At 39.7% G+C, this 26,825-nt stretch overlaps 1 long non-coding RNA gene across 1 annotated transcript; it reads right to left on the bottom strand.

Annotated features, from left to right (window-relative positions):
* Window positions 1–1,473: 1,473 nt before the first annotated feature.
* Window positions 1,474–26,222, bottom strand: LOC132657264 (uncharacterized). The gene is made up of 2 exons (XR_009595148.1): window positions 25,873–26,222; window positions 1,474–1,607 (listed from the first exon to the last, which is right to left on the bottom strand). It is a non-coding gene; the product is annotated as an uncharacterized LOC132657264 (long non-coding RNA).
* Between the last annotated feature and the right edge of the window lie 603 nt (window positions 26,223–26,825).

Genomic DNA, 26,825 nt, shown 5'->3' with positions numbered 1-26,825 from the left:
TGGACATAAGTTTGAGCAAACTCAGGGAGATAGTGAAGGACAGGGAAGCCTGGCATGGGGTCACAAAGTTGGACGTGGCTTAGAAACTGAACAACAATGAGGGTGGAGCGCTCGTGATGGGATTATTGTCCTTATAAGGAAGTGACGCCAGACACCTCTCTGCATGTGAGGACACAGCGAGAAGGCAGACATCTACAGGCAAAGAATAAGGTCCTCATCACACACCGAATCTGCTAGCACCTTGATGTCGGCCTTCCTACCCTTCAGAACTGTGAGAAATAAATGTCTGTTGTTTAAGCCCATCAGTCTATGGTATTTTGTTATAGCAACCTGAGCTGACTGATACACAGACCAAAGTCAAATACCACAAGCCTAAAAACAGTAGAAATAGACAGTTTGTACAATATAAACTTCTTCCAAGTGCCAAGATCAAAACAATCTACATACATATTAAGATCAAATGTCCAAAGCTATACCAAAAGCTTCTTTGGGTGTCATTTTTATTGGCAAGTTTTATTCTCTGTTATATCTAGCAATATTTCTGACCTCTATACCGAATGCTGAGAATTTCAGAAGGTCTTAAGAAATAGCACCCCTCTCTCTTGCTGAAGTTATTACACAATTTAAAAAGAAGACATATCAGCACTTCAGCAACCAAAATATTGCCTTTATGATTGATAGTGGCAAAGCTAGAGGACAAAAGTTAGTGTGACAGCCAAATGTGCCTGCTAACTGAACCCTAGAATTAGGCAGACTCCTTTATTCAGACACACGCAGTACTGATGAGAACTCCATTCCTCCTGATGGGAGCTGGGTGGTCTGATCCAGGGAGAATTACTGCATGGAAAGCAGAAGTTATCCTGCTTCCTGATTCTTGCTTCCCTTGGGCTTTTATTCCCCACAAGAAAAAGAGTGGAAACCAAGCCAAGCAGGTTTAATTTATTTCATCCAAACTGTAGAGCTCCGATGCATCACTGATTGCTCTCTGGGACAGATTAAGTTACGGGCTGAAATTACACTAATCAGGTTACCTCTACACTGAAAGATATATCAGAAATGGGAAGTACATATTTCTCCCTCAGGTCAACAAATTGAATTTAAAAAAAATACAAAGATGTAATAGGAAAAATTCCCTGCATTAAAGGAAAAAGAAAATATGTATATTAAATGAAGTGCTATGAATCCCACTTCCACCATGAAGAACTTGAATGAAGGACATACATAGATATATGTCTGTGAGTGTACATATATATCCTTGACACTGGAGCAATTGGATATCAATGGGTTAAAGAAATAAAACCTGACCTTAATTAACGTCACACTTTACCCAAAAGTTTACTTAAAATGGATAGTGCACTTAAATTATAAAAGCTTAAGTGTTATTATCACAAGACAGGACAATGATTGTTGAGGAACCTTAAAGAAAAGGTCCTTAGCTAGTACTGATTTGGAAGTATTATTCCCAGTCAGAAGTATCAATACTGTCTGGCATTTATTGTTATTTATTCATTCATATATGTCACTCTTCTTGGGGGAGTTCAAAACACCAGGAAATAAAGTGCTTGTTCTTCAGCCATCACATCTGCTGATCTGTCCTGAAGGTAATCCTGTAGAAGAGGTAACACAGAACGTCAGATGTGGTGCCCTCGTGGAGCACTGAGACATACCGCATTGGCTGAATTATGGCAAGAAAGTGGGGAGACTGCTATGACTGGCTCCCCAGACACCTCATCTGCATTTAGGTCTTCTGCCCAGATAGAATTCCCCTGAATTAAAATTGTTTTCATCAAGATATACTGGATGTATAAGGTGGTTCAATCGGTAAAGAATCCACCTGCAATGTAGGAGACCCGGTTTTGATACCTGGGTTGGGAAGTTCCCCTGGAGAAGGAAATGGCAACCCACTCCAGTGTTCTTGCCTGGAAAATCCCATGGACAGAGAAGCCTGGCAAGCTATAGCTCATGGGGTAGCAAGGAGGCAAGGAGTCGGACAGGATTGAGCAACTGAACCACCACAATATTATACAAGTTTCAAGTGTACAATGTAGTGATTCACAATTTTTGGAGGTTTATATTCCATTTATAGTTATTACAAAATACCGGCTGTGTTCCCTGGGCTGTACCATATATCCCTGTAGCTTATTTCTTTTATACATTGTAGTTTGTTCCCCTTAAGCCCCTACCCTTATCTTGCCCCTTCCTTTTCCCCACTGGAATCACTAGTTTGTTCTCTACAGAACTCTGAATCCTTTAGTTCTTGCTCTTACTTTAGTTATTCTTATCAGAAACAGCACTGAAAATGGGAAAAAAAGGCAATCGCGGTGTTATTTTCACAGCCATAAAAGGCTATCTAGTTGAGGATCTTCTGACTTTTTGCCTGCTTTCTGTTGCCAAACAGCACAACATTTATTAAAACATACTAAAAGCCAAGTAGGCTGGTTGCTGGCCACAAAATTCATTTAAAGATTTGAAGTAGGAAGATTACAGAACTTGAGAGCTATGAGAATTACTTTCTGAGGAAAGCTAAACAGTCAGGAAAGCACTGAAGCTTTTGTAACTCTGTCTGAAATCAGTGCAAGTATGGGGAGCTGCTCCAGCATGTCTGGCCTATGTTCCCTTCCCATGTCACCATATCAAAAGCAATATTAGCAATGATTTACCAGTATCAAACATCGATAAGCGATGTATGAAATGATATACAAATAATTAGATTTAGAAACCACTCTGGATTTTTATCAACAACTGCATATTCTATTTCCTATAAGTCACTTTCATTCATGTTTTTAAAGTCTGTTTCAGTCTTTTAAAAAAAAATGTTAAGGATTTTCATTTATCTATTTATTGTTTTCTATATCATCTCTTGATGAGCCAGATTTGTCTCTTTCATACAGAGAAATCCTAGACCCTTCTGCCTGGCTTTCAACAGAGGGTCTATTAGCAGCAGCAAAGGCAGTTGGTAATCTCCCAATTAGAAAGTCTCTCCCTCTAGCCCCCTAGATAAGGACTATGGGCATTTGCTCACTATCAGGCAAAGTCCTACACTGATGATGTTTCAAGACCAACCTCACTGCTGGCTGATTTTATAGAGAAGTTCAGCCACTGTCAGCAAGTGGATTTAACATATTCGAAAAGATGTGGCATTTTACAAAGTTATTTTTTTCTTTTTTCACTGTTACAGTTTAAAAAACACTGTAACAATTTGTATATTACTTCTTACACAAATTGTCTCTTGCTACAGCTAACTGCATTAATGATGATGCTTGCAACAATCTTCCAAACATGAAGATAACTATTTTGAGGAATGGATAAAGATGTGGTACATATATACAATGGAATATTACTCAACCATAAAAAGGAATGAAATTGGTGGAGATGTAGATGGACCTAGAGACTGTCATACAGAGTGAAATCAATCAGAAACAGAAAAACAAATATGGTACATTAACACATATATATGAAATCTAGAAAAATGGTATAGATGATCTTATTTGCAAAGCAGAAATAAAAACACAGATGTAGAGAACAAACCTATGTATGCCAAGGGGAAAAGGGGGGAAGCAAGATGAATTGGGAGATCGGGGTAGATGTACATACAGTAGCCATACTATGTATAAAATAGATGACTATGACCACCTACTGTATACCACAGGGAACTCTACTCAATGCTCTGTGGTGACCTAAATGAGAAGGAAATCAAAAAGGGAAGGGACATGTGTATACATGTGGCTGATTTGCTTTGCTGTACAGCAGAAACTGGAATAACATTGTAAAGCAACTGAACTCCAATAAAAATTAATTTAAAAATAAATGAATAAAAAGATAACTGACAACTTTGGATTTGAAAGCAACTTTATATATTGTATACCTGTACATAATATATGTGAAGTAAATATTTTTATGCCCTTTTTAGAGATTCAGAAAAAAGGTCCATTTATATGTGCAAAGAACTCCTAGCTAGTAACTTGGATTTGGGCTTTCTGAGCAAATCCACCAAGCTTTGCACCTCTACTCAAAAAATAACATAACCACTTATATTTTCATAACACTTGAAAATACTGAAAACAGTTTGCAAGCCTGATGTCATTTGATCCTAGAAGGATGTTATGAAGTATATAGAACGAAGCATTATCTCCATTTTATAGATGGAAAAACCAAGGCCCTAAGGGTAGATATGGGGGGTAAAATGACTTCTCTAGGATCAGACAACTTACTTTTTTAATGAGATCATATTTATTCAGAGCTTGCTATAGAAAGGGAGTCAGCCATGTAATTTATGGTGGTTTTTTTTTTTTTTGAGTGTCCATTATGGCTTTCTTTTTTTAAACTTCTATTTTGTACTGGGGTATAGCCAATTAATAAACATGTTGTGATGGTTTCAGGTGAACAGTGAAAGAATTCACCCATATATATATATATACATGTATCCATTCTTCCCACAAATTCCTCTTCAATCCAGGGTGTCACACAACATTGAACAGATTTCCATGTACTGTACAGTAGGTCCTTGTTGTTTATCCATATTAAATACAGCAGTGTGTACATACGCATCCCAAACTCCCTTAACAATACGTTCCCTCCATCCTTCCCCCACTCAACCCAAGCACCCAGCCAGCGTAAGTTCATTCTCTAAGTCTGTGAGTCTTTCTGTTGGTGCAAGTAAGTTCATTTGTATAAGAGCTCAACTTTCAAGTGGAAACTCAGAGATAGAAGCCAGGTAGTGAAACTCCTTAGTCATAGTCTGGTCCTGCTGGATTAGTTTGTGCATTCTCTCTTATTCAAACTCTTCTCAGTCAATCTAATTAAAGTGGTGACAAATAATTTTGCCTCTGTGCATGAAGAAAACTGGATTGGGGATATTTTTATAAGGAGAACACTTCTTTGGAAGAATTCTGTTCAACAGGACTTTTTAAAAAATGATGAATAATGGTGACGGTGATGAGGATGACTGAGATAAAAAATAACTGTCACTTACTTTCAATGTGTTTGTGTGATTCTGTTTAGCTTTTCAGTTATGGAAATGTATGCCCAACCTGTTTAAAATATGGTTAGTGTGAGGTTTTGCTTTGTTTCACAGAATTGATGATTGCATAATGAGCATTATAGATTAATATTAAAGAGATATCTTTAAATAATTCAAGCTTTTATTTCAAAACTTTATTATTTGACGTAATTGTCATAAAACACTTTACAGACGTAGAAAATTCTGTCAACTGGTTTAAATGATCTAGGGTTGGGAATTCCTTGGTGGTCCAGTGGTTAGGGCTCTACAATTTCATTGCTGGAGCCTGGGTTAAATCTCTGATTGGGGAACTAAAGTCCCGCAAAGCTCACAACATGGCCAAGAAAAGAAAGTGAGCTAGGATCATTCAATATATAACTCATGTCTTTTTGACAGAGCGAGGTGATACAACAGTTATTTTATTTGGTGGCTCAGACAGTAAAGTGTCTGCCTACAGTGCAGGAGACCCAGGTTCAATCCCTGGGTTGGGAAGATCCCCTGGAGAAGGAAGTGGCAACCCACTCCAGTATTCTTGCCTGGAAAATCCTATGGACGGAGAATCCTGGTAGGCTACAGTCCATGGGGTTGCAAAGAGTTGGATATGACTGAGCGACTTCACTTCACTTCATAGTTGATTTATAATATGTTAGTTTCTAGTATATACCAAAGTGATTCAGTTTATATATATATATTTATATATATATATATTATTCTTCAAATTCTTTTCCATTACAGTTGATTACAGGATATCAAATATAGTTTCCTGTGCTATACAACAGAACCTTGTTGTCTGTTTTGCATATAGTAGTTTGTATCTGCTAATCCCAAGCTCCTAATTTACACTGTCCTCCCCCAATACTTTCTTTTCTGTTTGGTAACCATGTCTGTTTTCTATGCCTGAGTCTGTTTCCGTTTTGAAAATGATTTCATTTGTATTATATTTTAGATTCCATATATAAATGACATCATATGATATTTGTCTGTCTTACCTCACTTAATATGATAATCTCTGGGTCTATCCATGTTGCTGCAAATGGCATTATATGGCTTTTTATGGCCGAGTGATATTGCATTACAAACACACACAGACATACATACGACATCTTTTTTATTCATTTGTATGTTGGTGGACACTTGGGTTGCTTCTTTATCTTGGCTGTTGTAAATAGTGCTGCGATGAACTTTGGGACGTTCTTTTCAACTTAGCATTTTCATATTTTCTGGTTTTCATATTTTCTGGAGGACCCTTCGTCCTGTTTTCATTGTAGTGGCTGCACCAGCTTACATTCCCACCAATGGTGTAGGAGGGTTCCCTTTTCTCCATGCCTTCTCCAAGCATTTAGTATTCAAAGGTTTTTCAATTCTGACTAGTGGGGGGGGGGGGGGGGGGGGGGGGGGGGGCTTCCCTGATGACTCAGCAGGTAAAGAATCTGCCTGCAATGCAGTAGACACAGGAAACACAGGTTCAGTCCCAGGGTGGGAAGGATCTCCTGGAGGATGAGATAGCAACCCATTACAATATTCTTGCTTGAAAAATCCCCTGGACAGAGGAGCCTTGTGGGCTACAGTCCAAAGGGTCAAAGAGAGTCAGACATGACTGAGCATGCACACGCCACAGACTAGTGTGAAATGATACCTCGGTGTAGTTTTGATTTGCATTTCTCTAATAATTAGTAATGTTGAGCATCTTTTCTTGTGCCTATTGGTCATCTGTATGTCTTCTCTTGAAAAACGTCTGTTTAAGTCTTCTGCTCATTTTTTGATTGGGTTGTCTTTTTTTGTTGCTATTGAGTTGTATAAGCCATTCATATATTTCAGAAACTAAGCCCTTGTCAGTCCCATTGTTTGTAATTGTTTCCCAGTCCATAGGTTGTCTTTTCAGTCTGTTAATTGTTTTACTGTGCTGTTCAAAATTTATACTTTTGATTATGTCTCATTTGCTTATTTTTGCATATAACAGTTATTTCAAATAAAACTGTAAAGGATGAGATCAAAACACTTCCTTCCATTTAATTTTCCACTAAAACAAAAAAAATGTGTATTTCAGCTCCATAGAAATATAAACATCTTTGAAATTTGCTTGACTTAGTAACAAGTGTGCAGATAGCACACCTTTGTTGAATAAAAATACAACTATGACTTGGAGGGTTTAAAAAATGTGCTAAAATTCTCTCCAAACATTAATATCAGTGAATATGAGAATATTTACAGAAAGATAATGAGGGTATAGCATTTCCCTCTTTTGTTAAAAGGTAAGCTTTATTCCTGGCAAAATGAATTCCTATTTCTCCCCAAAATGTAGTGTGTATATGTGTATGTGTGTGTGTGAAAATACTTCACCAACTACTGGACACTAGTCACATATACATTTTTTATATCATTGCCCCATTAAGGAGTTAAAAGTATATCATTTGTTTGCTTCCCTTTAGCCTTTAGTGTCTGATTACTAGGCCATAGAGCTTCATGGATAATAAAGGTGAAATCGCCAATGAAATTTTTTTAAGGAAAAAAAAAAAAATCCAGCTGATGCCAAAGTTCTAAGAGTTCCATGTTGTGCAACAAAGCCACTGGCTTTGAAACAGTGCCACAATTCCAGCACCTTATGCCAGATACTACATTTACTCAGGGTCATTTGGGCAAAAGTAATGAAAAATATTAAAGCAATGTTTATGTAGCAGATATGCAATATCAATCACGTTATGTACATTGGTGATAAGAGTAAGGATTGGGTTGTTTGGGAGAAAAGTGACATTTTCTCTTAAGTAGTGGAAAATCACCAGCAGACAGTGTGTTTGACTTCTCTACTTCTTTTTTGTTTTGTTTTGTTTTTCTCTTTTAATTCTACTTCTTTACTCTTTATTTAACCAGCTCCACTGTTGAGTATTATGATAGAAAAAAAAAATGTATCACCAGAAATCTTTTGGAGAAGTGATTGGAATTTAAAAAAAAAAAAAAGCAACACGGTGATGAACTATAACTTATAAACTGTCTAATATATTATTTCTATGATGAGATCAATGAGCAAAGTGTGTGAGCAATAATAATGCTCAGAAAATGCCTTACTAGTTGCCCTGAAGTAGAAGGTCCCTGTTCAGCTCCTACCTCTCCCAGCCTTGCTCTGATGACAAATTCTGTGCATGTATGCTAAGGTGCTTCAGTCATATCCAGTACTTTGCAACTCCATGGACTGTAGTCCACCAGGCTCTTCTGTCCATGGGATTCTGCAGGCAAGAATACTGGAGTGGGTTGCCTCTCCAGTGATCTACTCTAGGGGATCTCCTCTAGAAGGTCTCCTCTAGGGGATCTTCCCAACTCAGGGATCAAATTCTCATCTTTCATGTCTCCTGCATTGGCAGGTTCTTTACCACTAGTGCCACCTGGGAGAAGCCTGATAACAAATTCTAAAGGCTTATAATTACAAGTGAAAATCTTGCCATTCTACTTAGCAATATGGCCTAAGTCCTAGATCCACCAATAGGTTCAAGTTGAGAGTTGCCTTGTGGCCCCAAATGTAGTTTTCTTTGAAACCCACTGAGCTGTTGCTGTTCCTCAACCCCCAGCAATGCTTGCTCCATCCTAGTGACTAGCTTTGCTGTTTATTCAGTAATCATTTAGTTGGGTCCTAATTCCATACCAAACTCTTGTGTCCACTGTCAGCAAACACTAGCCCTTGATACCTTATTTTTCTATTCCCAAACTGAATACCATTCCCTAAAATAAAGGGCTCTCAATGCTTATCAATCCCCAGCCCAACCCATAGAAGCCTCAGTGGGTTCACATGGCACACATGAAAATAGTATTCTGAAGGTACTGAATCCCAACAGAGGAGCGGAGTGGAATGTCTTCCACTGAAAATAAGAGAAACCTTTACCTATTTTTGAAGGGGAAGAAACAGAACTAAGCTTGCCGCCTACATCGTTGCCCTGGGCACTTCACACAGGTTATCCCATTTAATCCACAAGCAGATATTACACAGATCTTACAAATGGGAAAACTGAACTTGACTCAGAGTCCAAGCTGAAAAAGGAGTAAGTGATTAAATCAGGATTCACACTGTTAACAGCCTAGCTTCACAGCCCATGCTCCTTCCATGAGCACTATCTTGCCTTTCAAAAGAGAAGCCCAGGTCTAGGTCAACTATTGTTTGGGCTTCTAAAAGAGGAACAAAGAGAAATTATTCCTGCTATGGGCTGAACTGTGTTTCCTCAAATTCACATGAAGTCCTGGACCCAGTACCTCAGAACATGACTGTATTTGGAGACAAGGCCTTTAGAGAGGCAGTTAAGTTGAAATGAGTTAATTTCCCATGGCGACAGGGGGGGAAGGGGGATAGGGTGGGGGGGAGGGGGGGAGGGGGGGGGGGGGGGGGGGGGGGGGGGGGGAGGGGCTATAATCCAGTATGATTAGAGTCCTTATCAGAAGAGATTAGGACACATTGAGAGACACCAGGGACATGTACGTCTAAGAGTGTATTACACACACATGGAAGAAATATCATATGAAACCACAGCAAGAAGGTGGCCACCCTCAAAGCAAAGAGAGAGGCCTCAGGGGAGATTAACCTTGTTAACACTTTGATCTTGGACTTCCAGCCTCTGGAAACGTGAGAAAAAACTGTGTCAGCCGCCTTGTGGTTGTTCAGTTGCTAACAGTGTCTGACTCTTTGCAACCCCATGGACTGCAGCATGCCAGGCTTCCCTGCCCTTCACCACCTCCCGTAAGCCACCCATTCCATGGTATTTTGCAACAGTAGAACTAGTAAACTAATTCATTTCCCACATTAGGGAGGGCTGGACCTCCTAGCCCCTCATGTAGGATGGGTTTTTTTTTGAGGTCATGGTTGAACAATGCAATTCACCTTTTCTAGGCTTGAGATGTGATTTCTATAGAGGTTTCTAAATGACCAAATCAGTCTCCTTTCTATTAGGCCTTCAAATACTTTCTTTAGGTACAGAAAAACACTTCAATGTGTGTGACTGAAGATAGAGACACAAAGTAGACACGACAGAGATGTGGACAACAAGCTGATATGATTGGCACCCTCCCCGTCCGGAAAAACTCAGCTTTCTACCCCAAAGATGGGGGTGTGGCAGGCTGGAGATTAAGCTCTATAAAAACTCAGGAACAGCAAGATTTAATACGCTTCTAGATGAGTGAGTAGATGAAGGTGCTGGAAACGTGGCACACCCTAAGTGGGCATGGAAGCTCCACACCCCTTTGCCCCACACCTAGTCCTATGCACTTCTCCCATATAGCTGTTTTCTGAGTTGCATCCTTTTAAAGTAAACCATCAAACGTAAGGAAAAACTTCCCTGGGTTCTGTGAATGATTCTAGCAAATCATCAGAAGTATAGGTGGCACTTGGTCAGAAGTATAGGTGGCAATCTGGGCTTGGCGGCTGACATCTGGGGTGGAGGTAGTCCTGTGGAATTGAGCCCTTGACTTGCATGATCTGATGCTATGTCCAGGTAGATAGTGTCAGCATCAAAAGTTAAATTTATAAGATATTCAGTCAGTGTCTACGGAGATTATAAGCCACTCAGTCAGTGTGCACTGAGAACTGGAGAATTACTTGGTATGGGAAAATCCGTATCGCTGGTGGTGTCAGAAGTATTGAGAGTAGAGTAGAAAAATTAAGTTTTATCTTCAGTTCAGTGGCTCAGTCATGTCCAACTCTTTGCAATCCCATGAACTGCAGCACACCAAGCCTCCCTGTCCATCACGTTTATCTTCAGATCAGTTCAGTTCAGTCACTCAGTTGTGTCTGACTCTTTGCGACCCTATGAATCACAGCACGCCAGTCCTCCCTGTCCATTACCAACTCCTGGAGTTCACTCAACCTTTATCTTACACTACCCTAAAAAAGCCCACATACCAAAGGGTCTGCTACCAGCTGCATCTTCCACAACACTGAGACTCAGAAACTCACATTCTTCTGCTTCATCTGTGTGCTTTATTTAACAGTTAAGAAGTAGGATGAAATATTTAATAAGTACCCCAAGACTCACTGACTTCTTCTACATTGCATGTGTGTTTGCTAAGTTGCTTCAGTCATGGCCAACTCTTTGCGACTGTATGGACTGTAGCCCTCCAGGCTCCTCTGTCCACAGGATTCTCCAGGCAGGAATATTGGAGTGGGTTGTCATTTCTTTCTCCAGGGGATCTTCCCCACTGAGGGACTGAACCCACATCTCCTGTGGCTCCTGCATTGCTAGCAGATTCTTTATCACTGAGCCACTGGGAAAGCCCCTTTCTTCTCTTTTACCTATCTTGATATGACAGATGCCTTTAAATTAGCACATTGGCTTTTGATGTTCTCTAAAGCACACAGGAGGAGAAGGCAATGGCAACCCACTCCAGTACTCTCACCTGGAAAATCCCATGGACGAAGGAGCCTGGTAGGCTGCAGTCCATGGCATCACTAAGAGTCGGACATGACTGAAGCAACTTAGCAGCAGCAGCAGCAAAGAACATAGAAGTTGAATTGGAAAATCATTTCCCCCTAATCCTTCCGTTCCAGGTCTCTGGGGTGGTGGAAGAACGATCTAGAGTCATTACTACATGCTTAAAGCCTGTTTCCAAAAGATAGATAGGGAAAATTACTTAGATATTGAAGAAAGTAGAAACCTCAGTCTCCTCCCCAGCCAATTGTTACAGGGACGAGAGTTGACTTGTAAGCACACTTGCTGGGATTTGTAGGGCTTCACTCTGCCAAGCACAAGTGTGTTGCTCTCTGCCTGCCCCTGACCTGGGGCACTTCTCCTAAGTGTAAGCTTGTACTGGAGCCTGTGGGAGAGGCAGAGAGGGCAGGAGGGAGATGAGGAACAGAGGTCAGAGAGGAAAATCAGCCCTCAATGCCATCAGCAGCTTGCTCTCCCTAGTCAAGGGAAGAGTTCCATCATGCACCATGTTCCTGGTCCCCTGGACAAGCCCAGTGGATATTGCCAGGGCAGCCAAGCAATGCTTCCATTCATAATCAGGCCTGGAAAGAGGACTCAGCCCCTGAGAGAAATGCTTTTTCCCAGATTCAAAGGGAAACTGCCAGCCTAGTATCTACTTTCCTGATACCACAAATACATGGGCATCAACTTTGTTGCACTAGGACTCAAACCTTTATTACAAATTATCAGTATCATAGGTTTCAGAAAAGCATGGTGGTGGTTAGTTGCTAAGTTGTGTCCGGTTCTCGCTACTTCATGGACTGTAGCTGCCAGGCTCCTCTGTCCATGGAATTCTCCAGGCAAGAATACTAGAAAGGGTAGCCATTCCCTTCTCTGGGGGATCTTCTGGACCCAGGGATCGAACCTGGGTCTTCTGTACAGTAGGCAGATTCTTCGCCAAGTGAGCAACCTTAAGATATGACTTTATTAAAAAATCATATTCCTTTATTAAAAAATCAGCCCCACCCATCATTCTTATTTTTCCTCCACCTTACTAGGGAATGAACTAAATTCTCTTTAGGCCCACAGTGCATGAAGGTATCTCTAGCTGGTGAAGGAGAATCTCCTCACCCTCCTCTCTCTCCTTTGGCCCCCCAGACAAGACTGCTGGCAGGATCTGCTTAGTTACACCACTTGAGAAGTCATAGGAGAACTATGTGGTGACAAGTGCTGGAGGGCAGCTATCCCTGACAGCAGCCCCCAACCCCCCACCAGCAGTCCCAGACATTCCATCTCTCTGGGAAGTGCAGCCAAGATGTTTGGGTGAACCAGGTAAGGTGATGTGGAGAGCAAAGTTAGTCTTAAGTACATGGTTCTTCTTCAGGAAAGTCAGAAGAGGAATTGGAGGGAGAGAGAGAGAGCACCTCAGCAGATGTGTGCTGTGCTTAGTCACTCAGTCATGTCCAACTCTTCAAGATCCCATGGACTGAACCCACAAGGCTCCTCTGTCCATGTGGATTTTCCAGGCAAGAATACTGGAGTGGGTTGACATGCCCTCCTCCAAGGGATCTTCCCAATCCAGGGATCAAACCCAGGTCTCCCACATTGCAGGTAGATTCTTTACCATCTGAGCCACTAGGAAAGCCCAAGAATACTGGAGTGGGTAGCCTATCCCTTCTCCAGGGAATCTTCCCCACCCAGGAATCAAACCAGGATTTCCTGCATTGCAGGCGGATTCTTTACCAGCTGAGCTACCAGGAAAGCTCACCTCACTAGGTATTTATCCAATAATAGGAGAAAATATGCTCCTACTGCAACTCTAAAAAAAAAAAAAAGAAAAAAGAGTTCTTTAGAAAAATCTCATCCTCAAATGTATATGCTTATTTCCTTTCACACACAGAAAAAAAAAAAAAAAAAAATGTGAACAGACAAAATGACATCTCCCAAATCATGGAACATCTGAAAGTAGGGATTACAAGGGGTAGGGAATGGTCTTCTACTATAACTGAGCAGGACCCTATGGGGCCTTCCCAGAACCAACTCCCCACTCCCCACCATGTACTCCACCTGCCCATTGTCCATAGAGAAACTTTAGCCTCCTAGGACTTCCCTGAGTCCCATATATTAAATTTAATCAGAGAAGGGGGGAAAAACATGTAGAAAGAAAATGAATAAGACAAAATAATAATACTTTAGCCATTAAACAAAGTCAAAGATCTTTAATTCCTCCTCAAGGGCTCTGCAATGCAGGAGACCTGGGTTCAATCCCTAGGTTGCGAAAATCCCCTGGAAAAGGAAATGGCAACACATTCCAGTATCTTCGCCTGGAAAATTCCATTGACAGAGGAGCCTGGCAGGCTATAACCTTAAATAATCTAAGTAATAGCATTTCATTGCACAAATTTAAAGATATTTTGTGTCCATGGGGTCACAGAGTCAGACACAACTGAGCGACTAACACACACATACACGTAAGGGTAAAGAATCTGGCTGTAGTGCAGGAGACCTAGGCTTGATCCCTGGGTCAGGAAGATCCCCTGGAGAAGGGAATGGCAACCCTCTCCAGTATTCCTGCCTGGGGAAATCCCATGGGCAGAGGAGCCTGGTGGGCTATAGTTCATGGGGTCACAAAAAATCGGACACAACTGTGTGACTAACTTTCACTTTCAAGGGCTCTAGATAATATTCTGAGCCATGACCTTAGAGCTGTTTTGCAGATACTGAAACCCCCACCAGGAGCAAGAAGTTAACTATATGCTGCCCACAAGCCTGTGGACCCTAGATGGGTTGGAGCTAGCAGGTTGATGATAGTGACTCCTGATCACGTCACCACCAACCAATCAGAATGTTCACAAGCTGATAACAAACCCCCCAAATCCCATCTCCCTCACCCTGTCTTTAAAAATCTTTCCCTGAAAGCCTCCAGGAGTTGGGGCCTTTTAAGCACTAGCTGCCTGCATTCCTTGCTTCGCAACCTGCAATAAACACTACTCTTTGTTTCACCACAACCCAGTGTCAGTATATTTGCTTTACTGCAGGTAAGCAGACCTAGGTCTGGTTTGGTAACAACTTTCCTTTCCCTTTTTTGGCCATCTTGAGTGGCACATGGGATGTGAGTTCCCTTGACCAGGGATCAAACCCATGTTCCTGCAGTCCAAGACCACTAAGGAAGTCCCTATTTTTCTTTCTAAAATGTGTCATTTCTAATCCACTAATAAGAACCAAGTATCTGGAAAGATAATAGAGAAAACAGATCGTATTCCCGTCATAAAGCAGAGAGAATAAAATCTGGTTGTGCCCATTGTTACTTACAGAAAAAAAAATTTCATTTAAAAATAGATTTAGCTTAAATACAAAATGCCTTACTATACATACCCTTCTTATAAATTAGAATCTAGAGCAAAAAAAAAAAAAGAAAGAAAGCAAATGGAAAATAATTTGAACAAATGTGCAGTTTAGGCTTTTACAATAATGTGTTGCTTTCTGTATAGCATACTATCCCTGCATCATCACACAAGAAAATTTAACTGAACCTGCGAAAAATGACTAATTCTACCTATTTCTTAAAAATAATGAATGACATTTGTTAACATTTAAAGCTGAATGTTAAATATGCCTTGGATAAAACTGAACAGCAATTTAAAATTGATTATATCACCCACTGTTACTATGATATACAGTTGGCAATCCTATATACATCCAGTAGCAATGGAAACTCCCCAAGGAGCCTATACATGGAAGGAAAAACCCCTGCACATGTGTATCAAGTAACATTTTCAAGTCATGCTACGCAAATATATGTATTATAGTATGTTGGATGTGAATTTTAAACTTGATTTCAGTTTTTTTAATTGTTTTTATTTATTTTTTCTATGCTTCCTTTTTTAAACCTGTATATGTATATTTTCCTTCCATTTTAAAAATAACCTAAGTAATAGCATTTCATTACACAAATTTAAACAATACCAGAGTCCCTCAGACAGTAAGGAGAGCAAACCAGACAATCCTAAAGGAAATCAACCCCAAACATCGTTGGAAGAATTGATGCTGAAGTTGAGCTCCCACACTTTGACCACCTGATGCAAAGAGCTGACTCTGGAAAAGACCCTGACGCTGGGAAAGATTGAGGGCAAGAGGAGAAGGGGGCAACAAAGAATGAACAGGTTGGATGGCATCATTGACTGAATGAACACGAGTTTGAGCAAACTCTGGAGATAGTGAAGGACGAGGAGACCTGGTATACCGCAGTTCATGGGGTCGCAGAGTCAGACACGACTTTGCAACTGAACAACAAGAATATACAACAGTAGAAAAGGAAAGTCCCCAGCAAGATCACTAATAAGACCAGAGTCTTTCATGCAAACACGGTTTAGGCTGCCTGCCTTCAAGCTCCTCCAACTCAGCTACTTGCTACCAGTGTGATGTTGGCATAGTCACTTCTATCTGTAAAAAGAAATAGATAAGAAAGGTAAAAATCCTTTCTCAAAATGTTATGAGCAATTCATGTTGATATTTGGCAGAAACAAATAAAATTCTGTAAAGCAATTATCCTTCAATTAAAAACTAAATTAAAAAAAATTTTTTTAATATGAGCAGTAAGTAAAATCATCCACATGAAACATATAGTAGGTTCCCAGCTACACTTAAAGCCCAATGAATACTAGCTTATTATCATCATCATCACCATCATTAGTATTAACATGTTTAATGGGCAACTACTTCAATGGTTTGATTTAATTTTCAAAGTTACTTCACTACTCCTAGTGACTTGAAGATCTCAGTTCACTTTCCCTTGACAGATTCTTAGACCTATTTCTGTAAAGTCACAGGAACCAAGTTCTGTGGATTATAACTAAAGCCCAAGATAAATAGAAGCAGACTATTAAGTCAATATCTGCTCTCTTTTCCTACTAACTCTTGGAATTTTCCTCTCACCAAGCATTCATTTCCTGCCCCTGAGAGTTCTATTCGCAAATAGATTTTCCTGGACAATTCTATCATAGATTAGAAAGGCTGTGTAAATACAGCATTCTCAGTTGGTATGCAATGGGAATCTACCTTCTCTGCTCCTCAAGTTCAACATCTTCTACCCTCAAGAATCCAACCCCATAAATGCATTCACTCTCTACATTCCACTGGGGTCTCCACAAACTGCTCAATACTCCCTTCTTATAATCCCTTATAACTATGTAAGGTACTATAACATCTTGAAAGAACCTATTGCTGACATTTCACCTTTGCTTCCTCATGCCTGACATGCCCTGACACTCCTCCAGTCTGCAGGTTGCAAACATGAGCTGTGTGTCACAATCTATCCTGGTGTATGTTTCTACAATCAGTTCTGCTAGAACGCTTATTTTGAAAACGTGAATTTGTTCCAACGTGACTGACAAATTAGAGAAGTCTGTAGCACAGCGCTAATTTTGTATTTGTGCCAATTTCATCTCTAGGCCAACACAGAAAACTGCACCTAGCTGAACTGAGCTTTGTGCAAGTCAACAAAAGGCACGCATGCGCACATTTCTTCCGAACAATGAACTCTACCTTTGCTGTTGACTTTACTGTTCCAACTCTCTCCTGGCTTCCCTGATATCTCAGCTGGTAAAGAATTCACCTGCAATGCGGGAGACCTGGGTTCCACCCCTGGGTTGAGAAGATCCCCTGGAGAAGGGAATGGCTACCCACTCCAATATTCTGGCCTGGAGAATTCCATGGACTGTATGGGGTCGTAAAGAGCCCAACAGGACTGAGCGACTTTCACTTTCACTTCCCAACTTTCTCCTTGTGCTCTTCCAACATTCCATCTGAGTTCAGGTAACCTCCCAATCACACGCCACAACCCCGCTGACTGGCAATCAGCCTCATGCCCTCCCTTCTCTTTCATTTTTCCCCTTCTTTCCTCTCAGCCTCTTTTGTGTTTTTCCTGTCTGTTCTCTGTTATTTTTCTCCTTCTCTTTCTCTCAGTCTTTTTCTGCTTTCCTAACAAGTTCTCATCCTCTGACACAGACAGTGGAGGCCAGAGGAACAAGGCAGGCATTGGAGGTGGGCAGTTGTAGAGCTCCACCCCTACAGACAAATGAGACATTTTCAGGGTCAAGCACCGTATTTATTGTAATACTGGCATATTTCTTAACCACTCGCCATGGACAGAACCATGCTACCATGTTTACTATGTTTCTTCACAGGTCACTGATGAAACTGTTGAAAGTCTACTCCAGTGCCAGCCCTGTGGCTTCTATGACATGATTTTGCACAGTAAGGCAAGTCTTAGGGACACATCTGTTGGCTGTAACAGAATTGACAGTATCTATCTCTCTCCGATCTATTGAGCTTTTATCAGAGTATCAAAGAAATGCATCATTATTCAAAAAAGGTTACGAACTATTGGTCTACAGGAGTTTCCATCAACAGAAATGGGAGCCATATATGTAAATTAATATTTTTCAGTGGTAAAAAGTAAAAGGAAACAGAAATTAATGAAAAGAAATTAATTTCAATAATGTTTATTTAACCACTGTTGTCATTTTAATGTATAATACAAAAATATGCAAATGAGCTAGTTCACCATCAATTTTTTTTTCCTCCATACTAAGTCACTGAAATCTAGCTTGTATTCAGGACATTTCAGCCACATGTGACTAATGGCTACTGTTAACAGAGAAGGTAGGTCTAAAGAAGTCTACCTCTCTGATCAGAAGAGAATGAAAAGCAAAGAAGATTCTGATAATATAAATAAAGCAAAAAAGTAGCTTTGGCTAAAAAGGACCTAAAATAAATCTACCAGCTCTTGTATGCATCCTAGCTTCGTTTAGATCAATGCCTTGGCTGTGTCAAATTTTATGTGGTCAGTCCAAGGGTGGAAAAAATGCACTTCCATTTAAGTACATATCTATTTGCTGGGGAACTCCTGGGGTATAAAAAGAGTTTTCTCTTTCCAGATTGCTTCTCCTAGACTATAAGGTTTATGAACACATGAGTACTCTTAGACTAAAAGTTCTTCCAACAGTAAAAACCATGGCTTTTAAAACCACCATGGTGGGATGATTTGGGAGAATGGCATTGAAACATGTATACTATCATGTAAGAAACGAATTGCCAGTCTATGTCTGATGCAGGATACAGGATGCTTGGGGCTGATGCACAGGGATGACCTAGAGAGATGTTATGGGGAGGGAGGTGGGAGGGGGGTTCATGTTTGGGAACGCATGTACACCCGTGGTGGATTCATATCAATGTATGGCAAAACCAATACAGTATTGCAAAGTAAAATAAAGTAAAAATAAAAATTAAATAAATAAATAAATAAATAAAACCACTATCATGAACAAAACAAGAAAAAGAAACACATATAATTTTAAGTTGATTCATTCAGGACTAGTAATACATAAAGTATATATCAATAAAGAAGTCCATTCATAAATAATCTAATTTAGACTTTCAATGTGGAGAAGGAAATGGCAACCCACTCCAGTGTTCTTGCCTGGAGAATCCCATGGACGGAGGAGCCTGGCAGGCTGCCGTCTACAGGGTCACACAGAGTCAGACACGACTGAAGTGACTTAGCAGCAGCAGCAGCAGACTTTCAATGAAAAGTTTTATACATTCAGTTGTTTCTAAATATTGGGTCGATTATCATCAGCAAAACATACTCATAGTATTTGAAGTTTTTCAGGGCAATTCATTCTTCAAGGGAAATACCATACAAAACCCAAATATGTAAAATCAAAGCTCCTTTCCCTCCCATACTCTCATGTAGAAACTCAGGGGATTTGCTCTATAGAGCATATTGGAAAAAACAAACTAAGTCCTAACATCTCTGTCATTTAGAAGAATCTGGGTAAAATCAAGTTAAAGTTCTTAGGGTAATGCAAAAGATCTGAAAAAACAGTCCTGCATATAAGAAATTTAAAATATATCACCTGAAGACACAGAACTAAAAATAAATACATAAAAAATTAGAGAACAATTATGTGGGACTAATGGTAAATATAAATGTTCATTCAAATTTGATGGAGAAATCAAAAGCTTCTCAGACAAGCAAAAGTAAAAAGAATTCAAAATCACCAAAACAGCTTTACAACAAATGCTAAAGGAACTTCTTTAGGCAGGAAACACAAGAGAAGGAAAAGACCTACACAAAATAAAGCCAAAATAATTAGAAACTGGCAATAGGATCATGCGTGCATACATGTTAAGTTGCTTCAGTCATGTCCAACCCTGTGTGACCTTGTAGACTGTAGTCCACCAGCCTCCTCTGTCCATGGGATTCTCCTGGCAAGAATACTGGAATGGGTTGCCATGCCCTCCTCCAGGGGAACGGCCCCACCCAGGGATCGAACCTGCATCTCTTAAGTCTCCTGCATCGGCAGCCAGGGTCTTTACCACTAGTGCCTCCTAGGAAGTCCCAGTTGGGGCGGCAGGGGGAGAGAGAGAGCGTGTGTTAGTCATTCAGTGGTGTCTGACTCTTTGTGACCCCATGCACACTGTAGCCAGCCAGGATCCTCTGTCCATGGAATTCTCTAGGCAGGAATGCTGGAATGTGTTGACATTCCCTTCTCCACAGCAGGATCATACATATGGATAATTATCTTAAATGTAAATAGATTAAATGCATCAACCATAAGACATAGACTGGCTATGTAGATGAGAGCATATGCATGTATGCACTTCCATTTACCACATCACTCTGCTTAATCCCCCAAATTGTGTGTAATTATTTTATATTGTTAGGTTAATCATGTTTTCATTATAGTCTGCAACTGAAATTATCTTTTATTTTTTGTCTGGCTATTTATTGTGAAAACTGATAAACATCTTTTACTATTGTGATAAAAAAGAAATGGTGAAAATTGCAAATTTTATATTGTATGTATTATTCCACAATTCGAAGAAGTTATGTAATATACTCAAACTCATTAACTGTACACTTTAAAAGGGTGGATTGTATAGTATCTGAATTTATACCTCAATACATAAATGCATGTTAAGTCACTTCAGTTGTGTCCGACTCTTTGTGACCCCATGAAGTATAGCCTGCCAAGCTCCTCTATAGGCTAGAACACTGCGGTGGATTGCCATGCTGTCTTCCAGGGGATCTTCCCTACCCAGGGATCAAACCCAGGTCTGGATCAAACCCAAGTCTCCCATGTTTCCTGCATTGCAGGTGGATTCTTTCCCACTGAGCCACCAGGAAAGCCCTTATACCTCAATAAAGCTGTTTAAAAAATTCGAAGCAAGGGTGTTCTTTCTTTAATCTCTAACCTCTAATGCACAGTGACTTTTTAAGTAGGCTAAGTGCATTAGCCCATATATCATGGTTTGAGATGCAAGGGACATAACCTCCCTTCCAATAACATCTCCTAAAATTCCAGATTTGGGCCATCATCTGTGTGGCTTGTAGGTCTTAACTGAACATGCACTCATATACAAACCCTCTCCAGACTCAGGATGAAGGAATTTGCTAGTACACTGGGATCAGTATCAAATCAGCCTTGACCCTAACTGCTCATAGCCCATGATCCAGAACAGGGATCCTGCCAAGAATCCTCCTGAACTCAGAGTCCAGCAGCAGGAACTGAGTCTTGTCTTTGCTATAATGCACTGCCTGGTACTCCAGGTTCTCCAGCGCTGGGGTCCTACAGGATGTATGCGGATGCCCTCAGTATGACCAGAACCCCAACACTCATCACCCTCCGTACTCTTTCCAGAGCCCAGAATTCCCAGGCCTAAACTCCAGTAGCTCTGGCTGATCTCAGCTACATGAAACTTCCTGTCGCCAACATTGTCACTTGCCTAAATCTCTGCCTTGTGTTCTCCATGCTGTTGGAATGATCTGACTATGGTATATGGCTCATTCAGTGACGGGTAAAGTTGATTTATGAGACCTGGTTTTCTGCCCTATTATTTCCTTTCTCCTTCACCATTCCCTGAGCACCCTTCACAAAGGGAATGACTTTTTAAAAAGGAGAGCAATACACACTGCTATATTTAAAATGGATATCCAATGATATATTTAAAATGGAAGTCCTACTGTATAGCACAGGAAACTCTTTGCAAAGCTATGTGGCAGCACGGATGGGAGGGGAGTTTGGGGGAGAATGGATACAAAATATGTATGGCTGGGTCCCTTTGCTGTCCACCTGAAACTCTCACAGCATTGTTAAATGGCTACACTCCAACATAATGTAAAAAGTTTTTTTTTAAAAAAAGGAAAGCAGTTCTGTTATAAGGAAATGCAACGCCTGTTCTTCCCCACTAAATAGCACCTCCCACATTCTTTATTGCCTATTGCTTGAAAAGTGAAAGTCGCTCAGTAGTGTCCGAATCCTTAGGACCCCATGAACTACAGACTGCCAGGCTCTTCTGTCTATTGCTTGGAGTTCTCTAAATTCTCCATTTCTTTCCCACGGGCCTGTCCAGAGGCGACGCTTCTCCAATCTACTTTATCCTCCTACAAAAGCCCTCTCCATGAAACCTTCCATTTAAAATGCTTCCTTTGAAAGTTCATAGATTCACCAGAACTCCCTATTAAATGCCTATATCCCTAAGGGAAACAGTTTCATATATTCTATCAGTTAATACTATAGCCGACATCTACCTAAAGGCAAAAGCTAGTAAAAAAGAGTTGAATATGTACAGACAGAATCTTCACATTAAACCCCTTTAAGACATAGAATACCATATTATATATATAATACAGAAGACAATAAAAGATTTAGAAATGATTTTATACTAATATTTGATAAATGAATAGTATATATAATTCAACATATTCTGATCCATGAAAGTCAGGACCCCCCCCCCAAAAAAAAACTGATGAATTCAATGAATTCTAAGAATCTTATAGTTTAGCTATCAATACTAACTAAACCAAGAAAATTTCAAATATCTTTTATATAAGAATTTATAATTACAGTAATGATATAACAAGGTATTTAATTTTTAAAATGGCTCATGGACTTCCCTGGTGGTCCAGTGGATAAGAATCTACCTGCTAATGCAGGAGAGCTGGGTTCGATCCCTGGTCCAGGAAGATTTCACATGCCACGGGTAAGCTGGTGTGCCACAGCTACTGAGCTCACTCTCTAGAGCCAGTGAGCAGCAACTACTGAAGCCCATGCATTTAGGTAAAGCCTGTGCTCCACAACAAGAGAAACCACCACAACGAAAGGCCTACACACCCCAGCTAGAGAGTAAACCCCGCTTGCCGCAAATAGAGTAAGCCTGCACACAGCAAGGAAGACCCAGCGCAGCCAAAAATAAATAAATAAATAAATAAAATTTAACATGCTTATGTCTGAGCCACCAAGGAAGCTCAGAATAAAAATGGCCCGTGATAATGTCACTCCTCCCATCACTTTTGCTTACTAATGTAAAGATGTTCCATCAACTGACTACTAGAGTTAGTTGTATAAAATTAATCCCCACTCAAAAAGTCCCAATAAATTAGGAATAATTGCGTTTTATATCTTACTATATGATATGAAAAAGGAGAAATTGAATTATCTAGCCCAACTTCAGTATCACTGTTAAATATCAGGAAAGAACCCATTTTCACAAACTGCTTTAACACTTGCTGCCAGCCAATCTAGGATAAAGCTCATATGTGGAAAGGGTGCTTAAAGATCAAAGAATCAACATAGTTTTCATTGTTATCTTTTCACTCTCCCAAGTTGGCTGGCTAATTCTTACGGGGAAACCAGCAGGGGGAGCGCCAACCATTGCCTTGTGTATGTGTGTGCTCTCAAAACAAAAGAGACTATTTTCCTTGCAGATTTTTCGACATTTTAACAAGATTGGCAAAAACCTTGTAAAACACAAATATTATCAGTGACTATTAAATTTTGTCTTTAGGTGTTTATATTAAATCAGTAGTGAAACTTTTTTCATTAATGTTTTAAGAAAGCAATACAATAATTTTTTAAAAGCAACACATATTTGTTGTACAAAGTGAAACAGCAGAAAAAAAGTTTAGCAAGTTAATAAGTTCCTTACTGAAACATAATCATTACCCTGTGTAAAAGAGATAACCAGTGGGATTTTACTATATGATGCAGGGAGCTCAAATCTGTTGCTGTGTGACAAAATAGAGAGCTGAAATGGGGTGGGAGGTGAGAGGGAGGTTCAAGAGGGAGAGGACATATGTATACCTATGGCTGATTCATGTTGATGAATGGCAGAAACCAACACAATATTGTAAAGCAATTATCCTCCAATTAAAAATAAATAAATGTATTTTTTTAAAGTTAATAAGATCCTGCCTCCCCTTCAGATCCTGTGTATTATAGACAGACTGATTATATCTTTTCATATCCTTCTTATTAAAACAAGTAAAATATATAAATTTGTATATTTTAAATATATATTTATGTACATATACTACATTATATATATATATTTATTTATGTCCCCCATGTAGTAGTCTTTTTGTTTTTTTTAATGAGGAGAGTCACCCTAAAAAAGCCTATCTATAGGTAGCAAAATAGAATAATATATTTTAGAATATACAATAGATACAATAAGAAGTAACAAACACAATGTCAGGCCATATAAAAACCATGTATGTATATAAGATCAAAAACATACACCACCAAAATGATATTGCTGCCCTTGGAGTGAAAAAAATCAAAACACATATGAATCGATGTATAGATGTGGAAAATTCAATAAGCAAGCCAGAATATATAGCACCCTTCTTAAAAGGCCATGAGGAATGCTAAGTGAATTAATGTTTGGCTTGTAATTTATATTACCAAGCTCTTCTCAGAATAAAATGAAAACAATAGCAATAAAACTCAACCACTAAATGTTTTAAAAATGTGCGTGCTTAGTCATTCTGTCATGTCTGACCCTTTGTAACCTATTTGACTGGACCCATTGGACTGGACCCATAGACCTCTAGACTCTTCTGTCCATGGAATTTCCCAGGCAAGAAATCTGAAGTGAGTTGCCATTTCCTTCTCCAGGAGATCTTCCTGGCCCAGGGATCAAACCCGTGTCTCCTGTCTCTTATACTGCAGGCAAATTCTTTACCCACTGAACCAAGTTAAAAGTATTAAAATGCATGCTTTAAAATTCATGATACTTCACACACTCTAATTTGAAGTAGGAGATGAAATCCCTTTTGACTTAAAGCCACAGTCTATGCAGTTGTACAATTTACTGAAAAGGGAAAAGGATGAAGCTATGGCTGCGGTCAGAACAGCCCCTCCATCCTATCCTGCTGAGAGAATCCTTGAATTTCACTATAGGTTCCAACCCTTTCCAATCCCATCTCTTTGAGACAACCTCTAAATATGTGGTCCAAGGCCCCAGAGACCCATCTTCCACCTGGTAACTGTCTCTAAAGGCTTACCTTTCTAAGTCCAATATATTCACAAAAGCATCCCCTTACTGTCCCTTCCCATCCAGTCAACTCAGGATGCCCTCCTATTTCCTCAGTGTCTTCGCTCACCCACATTGAACAGAGCCTTTTAGAGATGCTCTTCAGCTTTGCTGATTTCTACACACCTTGATCTCACAGCACATTGCTATGAAAGAAACATTGCAGGGGTAGAGGAAAAGGGAGAAACAGACAGGAAGAGAGAGAGAGAGAGAGAGAGATAAAAAGAGCAAAAGATAAGGATGAGGTAAAAACTGACAAGGGTAGGAGGAAAATCCCCTATCTACAAGATGATAGAATGAATTACTTCTGGGAGTAGGGAGTAATTAACCAGCTGCAGCTTCCTTTCCATCTCCCCCCCACCCACCCCCAAAAAAGCAGAAGAAGAGGTCATTTTATCTGATTTTGTTTTCCTTTTGCTAGGGGCTTCAAGCATTTAGAGATTCCTTCAACAACCACACCTTCCTGATAAATAAGAGAACATCTCGCACTGATTCTCATTGGATAGAAGAGGAAAAGGGAGGAATGGGGAGGTCCAAAGCCTGGCTCAATGTCACAAGGCAAGACAGTTGCAAAGTGAGGAGGATAAGACCCTGGGTTCTTGACTCCAGCCCTTGACTTTATCTACAAAGTCAACAGGAGCGGTCTAGATGCGTTATCTCGCCCCCTTCTGTCTCAAAGGCTGAGTGACAAAGAGCGCTTAGTGTGATAGTGAGTGTAAATGACTGCACAGGAAGTCCCTTCTCAGGGCAAGCTGTGAGACTGGCAGCTGAGCAGGAGGCCAGAAAGCAAGTCTGCACAGAGCACTTTCAGTCTACACTCGCTATCTCCCCGCCCCTACTGTGACCAGAGTCCATGGGGCCAAGGGGAGGAGCTGTGAGGCTGAAGGAGGACACCAGAAGGTTCAAAGGCCAGTTAACTCAGCAATTCCTGAGCATCTTGAGTGAAACAAAAGGCTGTGACTTAATAAGAAATGATTCATCTACAGAACTGAGTGTTTTATATTATTTTAAATATATTTATAATGTAATTCACTTGCAAATTATAAGACCATTTATGAACCATACTATAATTACTGTGCAAATTCTCAAATTTTCTGACATGGTACTAACCTCAGGATTCAGCTCTTTGGAACATGTTAATACAGTTCTCCAGAAATTCCATCCAGTCATGTATCACATGCTCGAAGCTTAAATGCTGAAAGTAAAGAAATATTACATCAAAACAGGTTGGGTATGAGTATCAGCCATAAATGGAAGAATCATTTATATGGAAACCACACCCACTGCTAAACTCACACTTGTATCAGCCAAGATATCTGTATATTTACAAAGTGTATAAGTTTACTCATACAGCACAAAGATGGGTTTATTTGTGCTATTACAGCATTGTCATTAATAAAGGAAATACAAAGGAAAAGAAATTTAAAAAGAAATAGAAATACAAAAGAAGCCTGCCATGACCTAATTCTACTGCAAATTGAATTTCATTATTATCTTCCTGTAAACATAACTTTCATTACAAGTGTTTTATTACAAATGAATAATCTCTTCAACAAAATTAAGAAATATAAATGTATTATACATAAAGGTCAAAATCCCTAAGTATAATTTATAATTTCTCACTTAATGCTAATATTATAATCGACGTTTTTTCATTTATTGTAGAGTGGTCAAAATATCCTATAAAAGAGATGTTTTACATAATCTTAATATCTAATCCTAATTGTTTAGGATTATCTAATATTAACAATATCTAATCTATTGTTTAAATAGACTGAAATACACCTAGTGCACTAAAATCTGACAGTTTCTCAAATACACTTCTTTTTTAATTCTCAAAGTCCACAAGTCGTGAAAAGCTGACCTCTAAGGTACACACTGATCGATCATTAAAATATTTTCACTTAAAATGGATTTCTATTGGAAATATCAAGGATCTGTAAAAGAAAGGTAAACAGTAATCATCACAGAAGGCCATTGCTTCATGTTATATTTTTAATTACTGCTAAGGTCAATCTCAGGTTAGCCGATTTTTCTAGAATCTGAAGGGCAAACATAGTCAA

This window comes from Ovis aries, chromosome 10 (genome assembly GCF_016772045.2).
Source record: "Ovis aries strain OAR_USU_Benz2616 breed Rambouillet chromosome 10, ARS-UI_Ramb_v3.0, whole genome shotgun sequence".
In the NCBI taxonomy this organism is placed as follows: Eukaryota; Metazoa; Chordata; class Mammalia; order Artiodactyla; family Bovidae; genus Ovis; species Ovis aries.
The sequence above is the reverse complement of the archived record's forward strand: the minus strand, read 5'-3'. Positions and strand labels throughout refer to the sequence as shown.